This window comes from Canis lupus, unplaced genomic scaffold (assembly GCF_011100685.1).
Source record: "Canis lupus familiaris isolate Mischka breed German Shepherd unplaced genomic scaffold, alternate assembly UU_Cfam_GSD_1.0 chrUn_S1206H1380, whole genome shotgun sequence".
NCBI lineage: Eukaryota > Metazoa > Chordata > Mammalia > Carnivora > Canidae > Canis > Canis lupus.
In genome coordinates this window covers 9,517-26,656 of record NW_023330027.1, presented here as the reverse complement: position 1 = coordinate 26,656, position 17,140 = coordinate 9,517, and the positions used below count along the sequence as shown (strand labels likewise).

The 17,140-nt window shown below is 40.2% G+C and overlaps 1 pseudogene; it reads right to left on the bottom strand.

The window, feature by feature from the left end:
* Nucleotides 1–11,573: 11,573 nt before the first annotated feature.
* Nucleotides 11,574–13,177, bottom strand: LOC119878202 (annotated as a pseudogene).
* Between the last annotated feature and the right edge of the window lie 3,963 nt (nt 13,178–17,140).

The following is a 17,140-nucleotide window of genomic DNA, read 5'->3' as shown; positions in this document are numbered from 1 at the left end:
CTATGAGCCAAGCTGGACTGGGCTGTTCTGAAGACAATTTTTGATAATAAGAGTTAACCAAGTGTTTTCCCTCATCTTTAATGCAATAACTTTCAGTGGGGGCCATCAGAGCACTTTTGGAAGGTACAAGGTACATCTTCTCCATAAAGCAAATCATTTGTATCAGAGGAGACTCATTTTGGAGAGGAATCTGTTCTTTATGTCTCAAAATCAAATTCTCTTTAATTGTAAACTGGCTCTCAGTTTTTTCTTAAGATAGAGTTTTTTGTTTTGGTGGTAATGGGTCTCTTCAGTGCCCTTCCTATGCAATTCAGCTTACATGGCATAACTCTGGGATGCAGTCTGTTAATGGCACACTCATAACATCCTCTGACAGTCTTGTTGAGTGATGGTGTGGATTTACCTGTTAATTAAAGTTATTCTAAGCAGATTGTCTCATAGAAAATTAAAAACTGGGTCCAAAAGGAGTTATTTGAAGGCTAGAGAAAGAGCTGCAGGAGGCATGTGATGGCACCTGAATTCCTGACTCTGAGAATGTGACAGGTGCCTGAAGTCCCTGGTGCTTCCTGCAGGTGGTGCACTGTCAGCCAGGTGAGCACTGCTCGTAGTTGAGTTCTAGCATTGGGCTCCTAGTGATTTTCCATTTCATAGACGTGCCTGCTTTATAGTCAGAACAGTGCTGAGATCCACCTGGTTTTTTGGGGGAGGAAGCCAAGGCTGGGTGACTTAAGGCACTGCTCTGAGTTCAGGAGGTGGTGAGCTGGATCTCAGTCTTCTTGTGCCCTTTTCATGGGATGGTTTTGAGGGTGCTTCCACTGCCAAATTCGTGTTCCTGCCAGAGGATGAGTAACACAGTGAAGTGTCTGAGATTTTTCATCAGTAAGATGAAGCAGAAACATGTACTAAACCTAAGTACGCAAGTGTGGCTGAGTGGCATCTGCCTGTGATTTGGTTCAGGAAGTCTGAGGGAGGAGGGTGTTCCTGGTGGTGAATGATTGCTGCCCAGAGGCCTGGTTGCATGTGGTTAGGGCTGTGTTATCCACAGGGGGTGTGGGCTGTGTCCATTGTTTTCAGGGACCAGACATCACTCTAGTGCTGTATCAACATTTGTGAAGGTAGTATCACCCTGAGGGACCCAAGCTTTATTTTATAATAATTAAAACCTCTACTTGGCTCAATAGTATGGTTAATAAGCTATTAAGTGTTTTTGGGGAGTGGCAAACCTTTTTTTGAAAATATAAGTTTTGCTTTATACTTAAAAATAAATTTTTTTTTGAGAAAATTCAGAGGACACACAAACTATGCAGACTGTTACATTAGTATTTTCCCATTACCTCATCAGTAATATTCACCACATTTTGGGAGGTGTTTATTCTTCAGAGTGTTTGAATCAAGTTCTCCGAACGTGTGTGAATGTGTTGAAGAGGCTTTATGTTTTTCACTGTGAAATGTAATGGTGCTTCGAATAAGGAGGTACTGAGAAGCCAAATTAATAATAATGGCTTCTTATTGGCTTTGAGGCTTCATTTTAGTATTTGCAACTGTACAATAATAGGAAATGCTTACTGTTTATTCTTATGCATTTTCCAAAGCACACTTAAAACGTTTCAGCACAAGGCATGGGAGTCTCTGTCCTCCAGGGTGTACGCTGAGTTTGATGGTCCATACCTACTATTGAATTGAAGAATAGTCATGACCATCTGTCTTTGCATTTTGAAAATGTTCTGATCTTTGTGAACTTGAACTGGACTTCTGGGCAACTTAATTGTTTACATGCATACTTTTTTCTTGTTCCTGCCTGTGGTATTGTTTGAGTGTGCAGAAATTGTGGCCTTTACCACCACAATGATAGAAGTTTGAAAGTATGTGTTTAAGTGGCTTTCTGACCCCAGGCTTTCTTGGACTCTGCTCTCAGACTGTCACTCAGGCTTAGTGGGATCACAGCATCAGAGAGGCAAAGCTTTCAAAGAAACAGGACTTTGGGAAATAGAAAAGATTGGCCGACTTTATAGAATAACGTTTCTTTGTTGTGACATGCAACGTCAGTTGCCTAGAATCTTGATTCCATGAATCATTCCTGGTCATGGGCTGGTCGGGTGGCAGCACCAGAATAGAAATTGCATTGAGACTGAAGTGGATGCAGGATATCTATTTAGAGGGGGTCTCTGAAGTGATATAAGGTTCTAGAAGAAGAGAAAGCAGTGGTAACTACAGTGTGTTTACTTTAATTCCCAGAGCTCAGAGATTTTTGGACCCTATAATCTTGGCAGAAAGATGATCTCTATCCTAAGCAGGCATGACTTATGCCTTTGTGCTTATTTAAGGCACATTTAAATCTGAACGACTTTCCCTATGCGGAGTTCCCTGGAATCCCTGTAATGAACACTGCTTCTTCAGGACCTCTCCTGCCTCCTCCCCTCACTTGCTTAGCTCCTTCTGCACGTACTGATGGCACTCACGTCGGGACCAGTGATGATCACAGTGGGCGACTAGAGGCCAGGATGTCGTTTCTCACTTGTGATCCTAACCTAGGTGGGATTTGATCTAAGTGTTGGCAGTTCCTTGTCTTTAGAATATGGCATATCCTAAAATGCCTTCGATGCACTGAAGAGGATTGACTCTACTTTCCTGGTAGAGCCATTGACACTTGTATTAGATGTTTGTTATTGAGTTAAGTAAGACATGATGCTAAGTTTTCAGACATTATCTTTGTATCCTTTCATTATTTAGTTCCTTCTGGGTGTAGGGTTACCAGGTAAAAACTTCAGTCCACATGAGTCTTAACACCTCTGTCAGAGGAAACATCTTTTGTGGGTTTTTTATGTGCTTTTTTATTTAATAGGCTGTGTTTTCCCTCCTGCTCTACCCCTCGCACACTGCTGACCATCTCTTCTGTATCCATGGTCTGCTTCCTGAAGGTCTCCCTGAGAATGGCCTTTAGGTGCTCTGTCTCCTGCCTTTACTGCTCTAACTCTCATACTAGTGCTGCATATGCATCAGACTCAAATAGACTTCCCAGCTGTCTCTTCTTTTTGGTGTTAAAGTAACGTTTGATTATTTTCTTTTTCTCTCTTAGTAAGCATTACTTTGCAAGTACTCCCACTTGGAAGACCCAAAGTATTTTCAGAAATGTAAACCTCTAAGGAGTCTTACTTGTAGGCATACATAGAAATAAATGTCTTTGACAAACCATGAGAGACTCCTAACTCTGGGAAACGAACGAGGGGTAGTGGAAGGGGAGGTGGGCAGGGGGATGGGGTGACTGGGTGATGGGCACTGAGGGGGGCATTTGACGGGATGAGCACTAGGTATTACACTATATGTAGGCAAATCGAGCTCCAATAAGTATATATATTATATATATATATTTAAAAAGCCTGTGACTACTTAGAACACAATGAAAAGGAGGTTCTCTGTGTGTATGAAGCGCATCTGAAATGTGTGTGAAAGGCATAGAATCCCCACGTTCAGCAGAAGGTAGGGCACAGTATCAAGTAACTTACAAAACATGGCCGAAGGAACTGAAGAAGTGAATGGAAGAAGGAACTGATTTGAGAGTAAAAATGTCATTTAAAACAACATGGCTCACGGGGCGGGGGGGGTGGTGGTGCTCAGGTGGTGAAGTGTCAGACTCTTGATCTAGACCCAGGTCGATGCCTACCTTGGACTCAGTGCTGGGTGTGAAGCCTACTTCAACAACAACAACAAAAAGACAAAACAGATGCCAGACAGACCTCCTGGCCTGTTTTATAAGTGGATAAAAATCTGTTTCACAGAGTTAAGTATATTGCATTTCCATTGCAACTCCACACTGACTTTTGAGATAGGTTCTAATGGCCTATGTGAGAGGCTAGTTGTAAGCTGCATTCAAGGAATGCTTGTTTTTCACAGTTAAGTACAGTGCATAATCCCTTTCCACTATTTCTTATATTCCCTGTATGAGTGAAAACATATGATAATTGTCCTTCTCCAGTTGACTTACTTCACTCTGCATAATACCCTCCAGTTCCAACCATGTCAAAGCAAATAGTGGATATTCATTCTTTCTGATGGCTGAGTAATATTCCATTGTATATATAGACCACATCTTTTTCCATTCATCAGGACAGTCACATTTCCAATGAGCCTCCCTTCAGAGATGTTCTAACTCTCTTATGTGGGAAGCTCGTTGAAAGCTCTGCATTCAAGGAAAGCTGGTTTCTTACAGTTGAGTACAGGGCATGTCCTTGCACCTCCATAACTATTGTTGAGGTAGGTTCTAGGCCCTTCTGTGAGATGCTAGTTGAAAGGTGCATCAAGGAACACTTGTGTCTCAGTTCTAAGTATATCGCATTTCCACTGTGCCTCCACACATTCTGTTGAGATAGGTTCTACCTCACTTATGTGAGGTTTGTTGAAAGCTACATTCCCCAAAGCTTGTCTCTCACAGCAAAGTACAATGCATATCCTATGTGCCTCCATACCTACTTTGAGTGATGTTCTAACTGCCTTGTGTGAAAGGCTAGTTGAAAAGTGCATTCAGGAATACCTTGTTTCTTAGAGTGAGGTATATTGCATATCCATTGCACCTCACAACCTACTTTTGAGGTAGGTTTTAACTCCCTTATTTGAGAGGCTTGTTGAAAGCTGAAATCAAGGAATGCTTGTTTCTCACAGTGAAGTACAGTGCATTTCCAATGTGCCTCCATACATACTTTTGAGAGATGTTCTAACTTCCTTAAATCAGAGGCTATTGGAAGGCTGCCATCAACAATGGTTGTTTCTCATACAACTCCATTGTGTGACAGTCTATTTGTAAGTTGCATTCAAGGAATGGTTGTTTCTGAGTATTAACTATATTACATTTCCACTGGGCCTCCAATAATTCTGTTGAGGTAGGTTGTAACTCCTTATGTGGGAAGCTAGTTGACTGCTGCATTCAAGGAAAGCTTGTTTCTCACATTTAAATATATGGCATATCCCTTGCACCTTTACAATTACTGTTGAGATAGGTTCTAAGCCTTATGTGAAATGCTAGGTGAAAGACGCATTCAAGGAACGCTTGCATCTTAGAGTACAATATATCGCATTTAGATTGCACCTCCATACCAACTTTTCAGATAGGTTCTCACCCACTTATGTGAGAAGTGACTTGAAAGCTGGATTCAACACCGCTTGTTTCTCAGAGTTTAGTATATTGATTTCCAGTACACCACCACATGTACTATGTAGAGAGGACCTAACACCCTAATGTGAAGAGCTAGTTGAAACCCGCAATCAAGCACCGCTTATTTCTCAGAGTTAAGTATATCTCATTTCCATTGCACCTCCACATGTACTGTGTAGATAGAGCCCAACACCCTAAAGTGAGAGGCTAGTAGAAACCTGCATTCAAGCAGCACTTTTTTTTTACTTCTTAATAAAATAATTTTTATTGGTGTTCACTTTACCAACATACAGAATAACACCCAGTGCTCATCCCGTCAAGTGTCCCCCTCAGTGCCCGTCACCAATCACCCCCACCCCCGCCCCCTCCCCCTCCCACCACCCCTAGTTCGTTTCCCAGAATTAGGAGTCTTCATGTTCTGTCTCCCTTTCTGATATTTCCCGCACATTTCTTCTCCCTTCCCTTATATTCCCTTTCACTATTATTTATATTCCCCAAATGAATGAGAACATATACTGTTTGTCCTTCTCCGATTGACTTATTTCACTCAGCATAATACCCTCCAGTTCCATCCACATCGAAGCAAATGGTGGGTATTCGTCGTTTCTAATGGCTGAGTAATATTCCATTGTATATATAGACCACATCTTCTTTATCCATTCATCTTTCGATGGACACCAAGGCTCCTTCCACAGTTTGGCTATTGTGGACATTGCTGCTAGAAACATCGGGGTGCAGGTGTCCCGGCGTTTCATTGCATTGTATCTTTGGGGTAAATCCCCAACAGTGCAATTGCTGGGTCGTAGGGCAGGTCTATTTTTAACTTTTGAGGAACCTCCACACAGTTTTCCAGAGTGGCTGCACCAGTTCACATTCCCACCAACAGTGTAAGAGGGTTCCCTTTTCTCGCATCCTCTCCAACATTTGGTTTCCTGCCTTGTTAATTTTCCCCATTCTCACTGGTGTGAGGTGGTATCTCATTGTGTTTTGATTTGTATTTCCCTGATGGCAAGTGATGCAGAGCATTTTCTATGCATGTTGGCCATGTCTATGTCTTCCTCTGTGAGATTTCGTTCATGTCTTTTGCCCATTTCATGATTGGATTGTTTGTTTTTGGTGTTGAGTTTAATAAGTTCTTTATAGATCTTGGAAACTAGCCCTTTATCTGATATGTCATTTGCAAATATCTTCTCCCATTCTGTAGGTTGTCTTTGTTTTGTTGACTGTATCCTTTGCTGTGCAAAAGCTTCTTATCTTGATGAAGTCCCAATAGTTCATTTTTGCTTTTGTTTCTTTTGCCTCGTGGATGTATCTTGCAAGAAGTTACTGTGGCCGAGTTCAAAAAGGGTGTTGCCTGTGTTCTCCTCTAGGATTTTGATGGAATCTTTCTCACATTTAGATCTTTCATCCATTTTGAGTTTATCTTTGTGTATGGTGCAAGAGAGTGGTCTAGTTTCATTCTTCTGCATGTGGATGTCCAATTTTCCCAGCACCATTTATTGAAGAGACTGTCTTTCTTCCAATGGATAGTCTTTCCTCCTTTATCGAATATTAGTTGACCATAAAGTTCAGGGTCCACTTCTGGATTCTCTATTCTGTTCCACTGATCTATGTGTCTGTTTTTGTGCCAGTACCACACTGTCTTGATGACCACAGCTTTGTAGTACAACCTGAAATCTGGCATTGTGATGCCCCAGTATGGTTTTTCTTTTTTAAAATTCCCTGCTATCGGGGTCTTTTCTGATTCCACACAAATCTTAAGATGATTTGTTCCAACTCTCTGAAGAAAGTCCATGGATTTTGATAGGGATTGCATTGAATGTGTACATTACCCTGGGTAACATTGACGTTTTCACAATATTAATTCTGCCAATCCATGAGCATGGAAGATTTTTCCATTTCTTTGTGTCTTCCTCAATTTCTTTCAGAAGCGTTCTATAGTTTTGAGGGTATAGATCCTTTACCTCTTTGGTGAGGTTTATTTCTAGGTATCTTATGCTTTTGGGTGCAATTGTAAATGGGATTGACTCCTTAATTTCTCTTTCTTCAGTCTCATTGTTAGTGTATAGAAATGCCATTATTTCTGGGCATTGATTTTGTATCCTGCCACGCTGCCAAATTGTTGTATGAGTTCTAGCAATCTTGGGGTGGAGGCTTTTGGGTTTTCTATGTAGAGTATCATGTCATCGGCGAAGAGGGAGAGTTTGACTTCTTCTTTGCCAATTTGAATGCCTTTTAATATCTTTTTGTTGTCTGATTGCTGAGGCTAGGACTTCCAGTACTATGTTGAATAGCAGTGGTGAGAGTGGGACATCCCTGTCTTGTTCCTGATCTTAGGGGAAAGGCTTCCCAGTGCTTCCCCCATTGAGATGATATTTGCTGTGGGCTTTTCGTAGAGGGCTTTAAGATGTCGAGGAATGTTCCCTCTCTCCCTACACTCTGAAGTGTTTGATCAGGAATGGATGCTGTATTTTGTCAAATGCTTTCTCTGCATCTAATGAGAGGATCATATGGTTCTTGGTTTTTTCTCTTGCTGATATGATGAATCACATTGATTGTTTTACGAGTGTTGAACCAGCCATGTGTCCCGGGGATAAATCCTACTTGTCATGGTGAATAATTTTCTTAATGTATTGTTGGATCCTATTGGCTAGTATCTTGTTGAGAATTTTTTGCATCCATGTTCATCAAGGATATTGGTCTGTAATTCTCCTTTTTGGTGGGGTCTTTGGTTTTGGAATTAAGGGGATGCTGGCCTCATAGAACGAATTTGGAAGTATTCCATCTCTTTCTATCTTTCCAAACAGCTTTAGTAGAATAGGTATTGGTTTTCTTCTTTAAACGTTTGATAGAATTCCCCTGGGAGGCCATCTGGCCCTGGACTCTTGTGTCTTGGGAGGTTTTTGATGACTGCTTCAATTTCCTCCCTGGTTATTGGCCTGTTCAGGTTTTCTATTTCTTCCTGTTCCAGTTTTGGTAGTTTGTGGTTTTCCAGGAATGCGTCCATTTCTTCTAGATTGCCTAATTTATTGGCGTATAGCTGCTCATAATACGTTCTTAAAATCGTTTGTATTTCCTTGGTATTGGTGGTGATCTCTCCTTTCTCATTCATGATTTTATTAGACTCTTTTCTCTCTTCTTTTTAATAAGGCTGGCTAATGGTTTTATCTATCTTATTAATTCTTTCAAGAACCAACTCCTGGTTTCGTTGATCTGTTCCACAGTTCTTCTGGTCTCAATTTCGTTGAGTTCTGCTAAAATATTCATTAACTCTCTTCTTCTGCTGGGTGTAGGATCTATTTGCTGTTTTTTCTCCAACTCCTTTATGTGTAAGGTTAGCTTTTGTATTTGAGTTCTTTTCCGTTTTTGGATGGATGCTTGTACTGTGATGTATTTTCCCCCTCAGGACTGCTTTGCTGTATCCCAAAGATTTTGAAAGGTTGTATCTTCATTCTCATTAGTTTTTTTTTTTTTTATTGGTGTTCAATTTGCCAACATATAGAATAACACCCAGTGCCCATCCCATCAACTGCCCCCCCTCAGTGCCTGTCACCCAGTCACCGCCACCCCCCTGCCCACCTCCCTTTTTTCCTCTGCCTTTTATTTTTTATTATTTATTTTTAAAAATAAATTTATTTTTTTATTGGTGTTCAATTTGTCAACATATAGAATAACACCCAGAGCTCATCCATCAAGTGCCCACCTCAGTGCCCATCACCCAGTCACCCCCACCCCCCGCCCTCCTCCCCTTCCACCACCCCCAGTTCGTTTCCCAGAGTAAGAGTCTTTCATGTTCTGTCTCCTTTTCTGATATTTCCCACTTATTATTTCTCCTTTCCCCTTTATTCCCTTTCAGTATTTTTTATATTCCCCAAATGAATGAGACCATACACTGTTTGTCCTTCTCCGATTGACTTATTTCACTCAGCATAATACCCTCCAGTTCCATCCAGGTCGAAGCAATGGGTGGGTATTTGTCGTTTCTAATGGCTGAGTAATATTCCATTGTATACATAGACCACAGCTTCTTTATCCATTCATCTTTTGATGGACACCAAGGCTCCTTCCACAGTTTGGCTATTGTGGATATTGCTGCTAGAAACACGGGGTGCAGCTGTTCCGGCATTTCTCTGCATCTATATCTTTGGGGTAAATCCCCAGCAGTGCAATTGCTGGGTCGTAGGGCAGGTCTATTTTTAACTCTTTGAGGAGCCTCCACACAGTTTTCCAGAGTGGCTGCACCAGTTCACATTCCCACCAACAGTGTAAGAGGGTTCCCTTTTTTCCACATCCTCTCCAACATTTGTTGTTTCCTGCCTTGTTAATTTTCCCCATTCTCACTGGTGTGAGGTGGTATCTCATTGTGGTTTTGATTTGTATTTCCCTGATGGCAAGTGATGCAGAGCATTTTCTCATATGCATGTTGGCCATGTCTATGTCTTCCTCTGTGAGATTTCTGTTCATGTCTTCTGCCCATTTCATGATTGGATTGTTTGTTTCTTTGCTGTTGAGTTTAACAAGTTCTTTCTAGATCTTGGATACTAGCCCTTTATCTGATACGTCTTTTGCAAATATCTTCTCCCATTTTGTCTTTTAGTTTTTTGACTGTTTCTTTTGCTGTGCAAAAGCTTCTTATCTTGATGAAGTCCCAATAGTTCATTTTTGCTTTTGTTTCTCTTGCCTTCATGGATGTACCTTGCAAGAAGTTGCTGTGGCCAAGTTCAAAATGTGTTGCCTGTGTTCTCCTCTAGGATTTTGATGGAATCTTTTCTCACATTTAGATCTTTCATCCATTTTGAGTTTATCTTTGTGTCTCCTGTCTAGTTTCAATCTTCTGTCTACTAAACCTTATAGCCGTGACGTTCTTTAATAATACATTAGCAGTTTTGAGACACAGCGGCAACATAATCTACACAGGCAATAGTAACCCTCAAGATGCCAAACCATTTGAGGCTAGAAAATGTAGATTGTAGAACTATTTGTGACACCTTGTTTTCAAATTCCAGAGTGTTTCCCATGAGGGTAAGAGGTAAGGTGTTTTCACTCTAAATCCCTAGCTCCACTGAACTTTTTCTTTTGCCATCATGCCGTAAATGGGATGGTTAAAAAAATCCATTTTCACTCTGTAATTGTATCTAACACCCTAAGATCTTAAGTCTAAAATAGCAACAATGCTTTCTTAGTTTCAGCTATATCCTTTTAAATAGTTGTTCAGGAACAATAACAATAAATAAATATTCCAGGAACATCTGGGTGGTTCAGTCTGTTAAGTATCTGCCTTCAGCTCAGCTCTTGATCCTGGGGTCCTGGAACTGAAGTCCACATTGGGTTCCCTGCTCAGTGGGGAGTCTTCTTCTCCCTCCCAATCTCTCTCTCTGCCACCCTTCTCACTTGTGCTCTCTGTGTCTCAAATAAATAAATAAATCTTTTTTAAAAATTAAAATTACAGGGCACCTGGGTGGCTTAGTGGTTGAGCATCTGCCTTTAGGTCAGGTCACCATCCAGGTTTGGGGATCGAGTCCTGCATCAGGCTCCTGGCAGGGGGCCTGCTTCTCCCTCTGCTTCTCCTCGGTTGTCTCTCATGAATGAATGAATAAATAAAATCTTTTAAAAATTAAATTACAAATAAATAAGTAAATATTCTAAATACTCTCCTCTTACATCTTTCAGATAAGTCACTGATTTAGTTTTGAATATTTATAAAAAATATCTTTCCAAGAGACTCTACTTTGTAGCAAAATTAAAATTTCCAGATTTGTAGAAATCATTTTTTTTTTGTTTTTTTTTTTTTTTCCCTAAATGAGAGTAATGCTCTGATTTCACTTCTGGATTAACCAATTACTAGCCTTAAATATAATACTTCAAAAAAATACTTCAGAAAGATGTTGAGAATCATATAAAAATGCTTAACACAGCATGCAGCCAATCTATTGGCTCTGTTACTTAAATTTTGTGTTTCTTTGTTTCAAACATGATTCCAAAATAAAATTAAAGAATTTTTAAAAAAACACTTTCATTTATAAATATAAATGCAAACAAACCTATTTTACTTTGAATAAAAGTTAAGAATAGACTGTACATTGCATTTCCCAAATTGTGAAAGAGACTAAAGTAAGGTGCTATCAGGCTAAGAAATCGCCAGCCATTTCTCTGAAAAACTAGTTCATATGGAAGCCATGTACCCTATGGTAAGCATATGATATTTTATTTGTTTATGGGAAGAAAATAGGATAAATTTTAACTATTTTTCTCACCACATAGTTATTTGGTTTTTTTTTTGCCATTTTTCTTGTGACTTTTATATTTTAAAAATGTCTGTTCTCCCAAAGACTTTAAAAAATATACTATATTTGAATCAAAATAATGAACAGAATCCTGCATTTTATTACTACGTAGCTATAAAGTAGTCCAGTGGTTAATGGAAAGGTATATTTAAATCAAAGGCAATTTTAATTTTAAAGGCAAAAATCTTCATAGGAATCTATCTGTAATCTGAAATTGCTGCTATAAAAGTTTTCGGTCTGAATAAATTGACCCCCTTTCGTGACTAATGGTGGTCAACAGGAAATGCCAGGACCCATATCCTACAATTTAGGAATTGGTGTGGCTGCCACTGCTATGCTTTCAATTGCACATTCATCTGTTCCTCTGCAGATCTGGAAGTAACCATCTTCACCCCACCTAGAGCCCCAGCTGTTTTTCACAATCCAGTAATCCATCCCAGAGGCTGAGTCAGTACCATAGCCCACCAGCAAAACAGCATGATTAGTGAGTTCAAAGGGGTTGATAGGGTCTCTCAGGCCAGTGTGGTAATAGATTCCCTTCTGGTAGTGGAAGAAGTCATCATAGACTTCAAAAGCAACTGCCATGGGCCCGTGACGGACCAGCTCAAGCTTCATCAGGGCTTCATTGCAGGCCCCATAGAAACCTCCCACATAGTGGTACTCAGAGGAGTAGTAATGGAAGCAGTCATTTGGTTTGCATGGAGAATCAGAGCCTGCGTAGGAGAAGCAGGCCTCATCCACCAACCCAAAATCTTGGGCATATTTTCCTGCGATGAGGTACGGGAAGCCACCTTCACAGCCTTGAGCATACTGGCTGCAAGAGACAATCTCCTGAGGACTCAAAATTGGAGTCTGAGTATTGTTGGTTAGTATACGGATTCTTGCTTCCAACATAACTGTAGATGCAAATGCGTAGCAGCTTCCACAAGATGCTTGGTTTCGAACAGGACTAACAAAATTGGTACCACGAACATTTCTCCAGTCCCATGATGTTGGCAAACGTGAAATCTCTTCATGTATTTCAGCAGTCAGTGGTGTGGGTTTAGGCCTTGGGATTTTCCGGCCACCAGCTCTCCTCATCATGTCTCTCAAGGTGAGAGTCTCATATTCTATGTATCTGGTTGCAGTCCAAGACTTCTGAATGGTATTGATCGCTTTCACAAACTCATAGTTGTATTTGTAGAGCCTATTAGAATTGTTTTCCTGGAGCCTCTCAATGTGTTTTGTGTTCACCTTCGCTTTTTTCAGAGGTAGTTCCCATCTTGGTTCCAGTGAAACAAGCCCAGTTCCGGCCCAGCACATCATGCACCCATCCGGTCATGGTCTCGTTGCAGTAACTGGTGACCCTGTGACCCTCTTCTTTATACTTAAAAAAGGCAAACCACTTGTAGTCATTCAACACAATCTCAAAGCCTTGATTGTAAATGATGGTAAAATCGCCCCGTATTGCCAAAATTATCATATGCCGTGTCCAACTTCTCAAGATGCACCACTACTTTTTTTCTGGTGGTCCCATCACCAAGCAGTTGACGCTGCGGGACCCCGCGGGGCCCACCTGGAAGACCCACGTGCCCAGCAGCTCAGGGTGGGTGCAGTTGGCAGGCGTGTCGTGGTGCGCGGCGCCGAAGCCGGAGAGCAGCAGGAGTGCAGCGGACAGCAGCGGGCTGGCCGGGGATCCATGCCGGCGAGGTCCGTGGCGGGGAGCAGAGGCCGAGGGCCAGGCCGGCCGCACCACGCGTGCCTTAAACTAGCCGGAGCTGCCGGAAACCCCTAGTTATTTGGTTTTTAAAGTATACTTAAGAGTTGGCCTGGGGGCTCAGTTGGTTAGGCCCCAAGTCTTGATTTCAGCTTAGGTCATGATCTCAGGGTTGTGAGATCGAGCCCTGCTCAGTGAGGAGTTGGCTTGGATTCTCTCTCTCCTTCAGCCTCTGCCCCTCCCTCTGCTCTCTCTCTCTCTCTCTCTCCATCTGTCTTTCTAAAATAAATAAATTCTTTAAAGTAAGCAATAGTTTGTAATATGGTATATAAATACACCATTACTCTCCTTTGTAGTCTCAATGTCTGGCCCACTGTTTGGCACATTAGATATCTAGCAATTAGCTAATTAGCCAATCATTCTATGATGAAATTTCTGTGGCTGAAAATTATCAGGAATCAATTATTGTAATAGGATTAGAATGTTAGGTATTATTGAAAAATCCATCCCTCCCCATGTGAATTTTGCCTAGAATATCCTGTGCTGTCCTAAACTTCTCAGGGGTGTATATTTTAAAGATGTTATTTATGTATTTGAGAGAGAGAGAGAGAGAGTGAGGGAAAGAGAAAGCATGAGCAGTGGGGAGAGGAAGCAGGCTCCCCGCCCAACAGAGAGCTTGATTCCCTTGCCCCTCCCTGCCAGGCTCCATCCCAGCACCCCAGAATCTGGACCTGAGCCAAAGGCAGGTGCTTAACCAACTGAGCTAATTGGGCACCCTTCAGGGATGTATGTTTTAAAAGATAGACACAATGGAAGAGCGCCTGGGTGGTTCAGTCAGTTAAATGTCTGCCTTCAGCTCAGGTCATGGTTCCTGGGTCCTGGGACTGAGTTCAGAGGGGGCAGGGGAGGTTCTGGGGTAGAGCTCCATATCAAGCCCCTTGCCCAGCTGGGAGTTTACTTCTCCTTCTCCCTTTGCCCCTCCCCTTGCTCATGCTCGCTCCCTCTCAAATAAATAAAATCTTTTTTTTTTTCCAGACGACATATAGATTGGGATGAACTTTTCAAATCTGTTACCCAGTATTCACATATATACCTTTACTTTCTATTCAAAACATTTTCCAGAAACTTATAGAAGTGACTTGAGTGGAATGGTGTCTATTTGTAACCATGCTTGAAGATACAGGGGAAAGACTCTACCACACATGGGTCTTAGCTCATGTTTTCTGGCCTTTCAAGCCATGCTGTATTCATGTACCTAAAACTTTATTAAGCGCTTTTATGAAACCCTTTTCTTTGCCCTGAGCCTGCAGAAAACACAAATAATTCACAGTATGCTGGCAAGAATAGAATGCTGCTTCACCTGATGGCAGGAAATCATAATTATAAGCGTTTGTCATTAAAACGACTGTGGGGAATAAGCATATTCTGTACTTTAACATTTAAAAAAGAGAATTTAAAAAAAAAAATTTAAAAAAAAAAAATAAATAAATAAAAAAATAAATAAAAAAGAGAATTTGAGATTAGCTCTGAGCTGTACATAGCCTGGTATGTTTAATTAAAAGTAAAGACTATAAGCCATGTATAAAAGCAATACCAAATTAGCAGGTTTAATTATTTACTTTCATGTTCCTTTTCTCACTGTGCCTTAGGGATTATTTTGAAGACTGTGCTTGTCATTTTACCATAGAAGATAATACAAATATTCTTGGAAGTTGCTCATTGTAATGAAAAGTTGTTCTTCTTTTAATGAAACATATTGTAGATTTCAATCTTTGTTCCATCTGAATTCTAGTTTAAAAGTGTTCTCCGGTAAATGGTATTCTATCTTCTGGTAGAGTACCTCTTTTCTTCTCTAAAAATAAAGAATTCCTACCAACTTTAGGTTATTGGAATGTCCCTGTGTACCATGGCTGAAAGGCAATAAGTTGATATTAAACAAAAACAGTGAATCAGTATAACTTGTGCGAGTAGAGTCCTGGAACACTTTTTTTTTTTATTAGGTTTCTGTTTATATATTGTGTCATGTCACACTTAAATCATGGCCACTATATATGTACTTTTGGATACTGCCACAAATTATAAAAGAAAAATCACTATGCACAGTTCACCAAATTAAGGAGCTGAGGCAGAGTGACAAAATCTCCATATGCACTAAAGAAACCTGCATATTTGCCGTATTATTCTAGCCCTTAAGATTTGGTCCTTCCGCTTGTCCTTATTACATATTTATAAGCTTGTAATTATATCACTGTAGACTTATAAATATTTAATACTTGAGTTATAATCTGATATATCTTTGTGTAACTCAAATTCGTTCCAGCTTTGGACCACTGGAAATACTTCGTGTTGGCCCTCGTTGACCATACTGCGGTGGTGTGTGTTGGCGTGTGCTGTGTGTCGTATACTTTTGACACCACACAAATCAACCTCTCAAGGCTCATCTAATCTGTTTCCAGTTTAATACCTAGCCATCCACCATTTTATTAAGGAGTCTATGTTCTTTTGATCAGAGAATAGTATTAGAACCAAAGTATTAGGAACTACGAGGTGTCTGTTGCTACTGAGGTATTATTGTTGCTTATAGGTCCTCTCAGCTGACAGAGCAAGGACACGTGGGTTATACTGACCTGTGTATATGCACATATCTGCAAATATTTCTATATGTAACCATATGTGTCAATAGTAAGCTAAACAACTTTATACTAATGTCTCCACCTATAATCCTAATTTGGTAATCTAATCCTGCCTTTTTCTTTTCTTGTTGATCTATAACTTCCCCATCCAACAGTGAGAAAATTGACACCCCACATCTCATAATATGCTGTTCTTTTACTTTATTGTTCATTTACAGTATACATTCTGCATTGCATCCTATAATCCTTAACCTCCTACATATATAACATATTTAGAAATATATTTAAATATACATATATATTGATATGTGAACACTTTGTACTATAAACCTCTATGTCAAATGTATTGTCAAGTGTCATGTACTACCACTAAACTATCACACGGGACAGTTTTATAACCATAAAATGTCCCTCATCCTTTCTCTGGTTAACATTTTTCCCATAACACACAAACTCCAGATAGCCACTGAACTATTTTACAATCTCTATAGTTTAACCTTTTGAAGAAGATCATATACAAGCCTCAGGCCACATATGGCCTTTTTATATTGGCCTTCATGATGTAGCCATAAGAATTTAAGATTCATTCATACATGTTTTTGCATGGCTTGGCAGCTAGTTCTTTTTATTGTTCAATAGGATATCATTGTATGGATTTACCACCATAGTTTTACTTGTTCACTTATGAAAGACAGTGTAATTTCTTCTAGTTTTGGAGATCATGAAAAAAACTTCTATCAGAATTTGCATGCAGATTTTTGTATGAGCATAAGTTTTCCAATGTGTAAGATAGATATCCATCAATGTGATTGCTGGAGCATCTGGTAAGCCTATGCTTAGCTTCATAAGGAACTGTCAAGTGGCCTTCCAAATTTGCTGTAGCGTTTTCAATTTCTACCAGCAAAGAAAGGTCTTCCCTTCTCTACATCCTCACCAGCATTTGACGTTGTCAGGATTTTTTTTAAATAAAATCAGCTATTCTAACAGAATATAATGTTATCTCCTACTTAATTTAACTACTCCCCAATGGCCAGTGGCATTGAGCATGTCTTCATATGCTTATTTACCATCTTTATACCTTCTTTGTTGAGGTAATCCTCACCGATTTTCTGACATCCATGGTTTCTGATAAAAATTCAGCTGTTTGTCATATTAAGAATTCTATGTCCTGTTATCTTATTAGGGCTGCTGTAGCAAAATACCACAGATCATGTGGCTGAGAGAACAGAAAGATTTTTCATAATACTGGAAGCTAAGAGTTCAAGATTGAGGTGTCAGCAGGATGGATTTCTCCTGAAGTTTTTCTCCCTCACTTGCATTTGGAGGGCATTCTCCTTTGGTTCTCACTGATCTTTCTTCTGTAATTATGAATTCCAGTGTC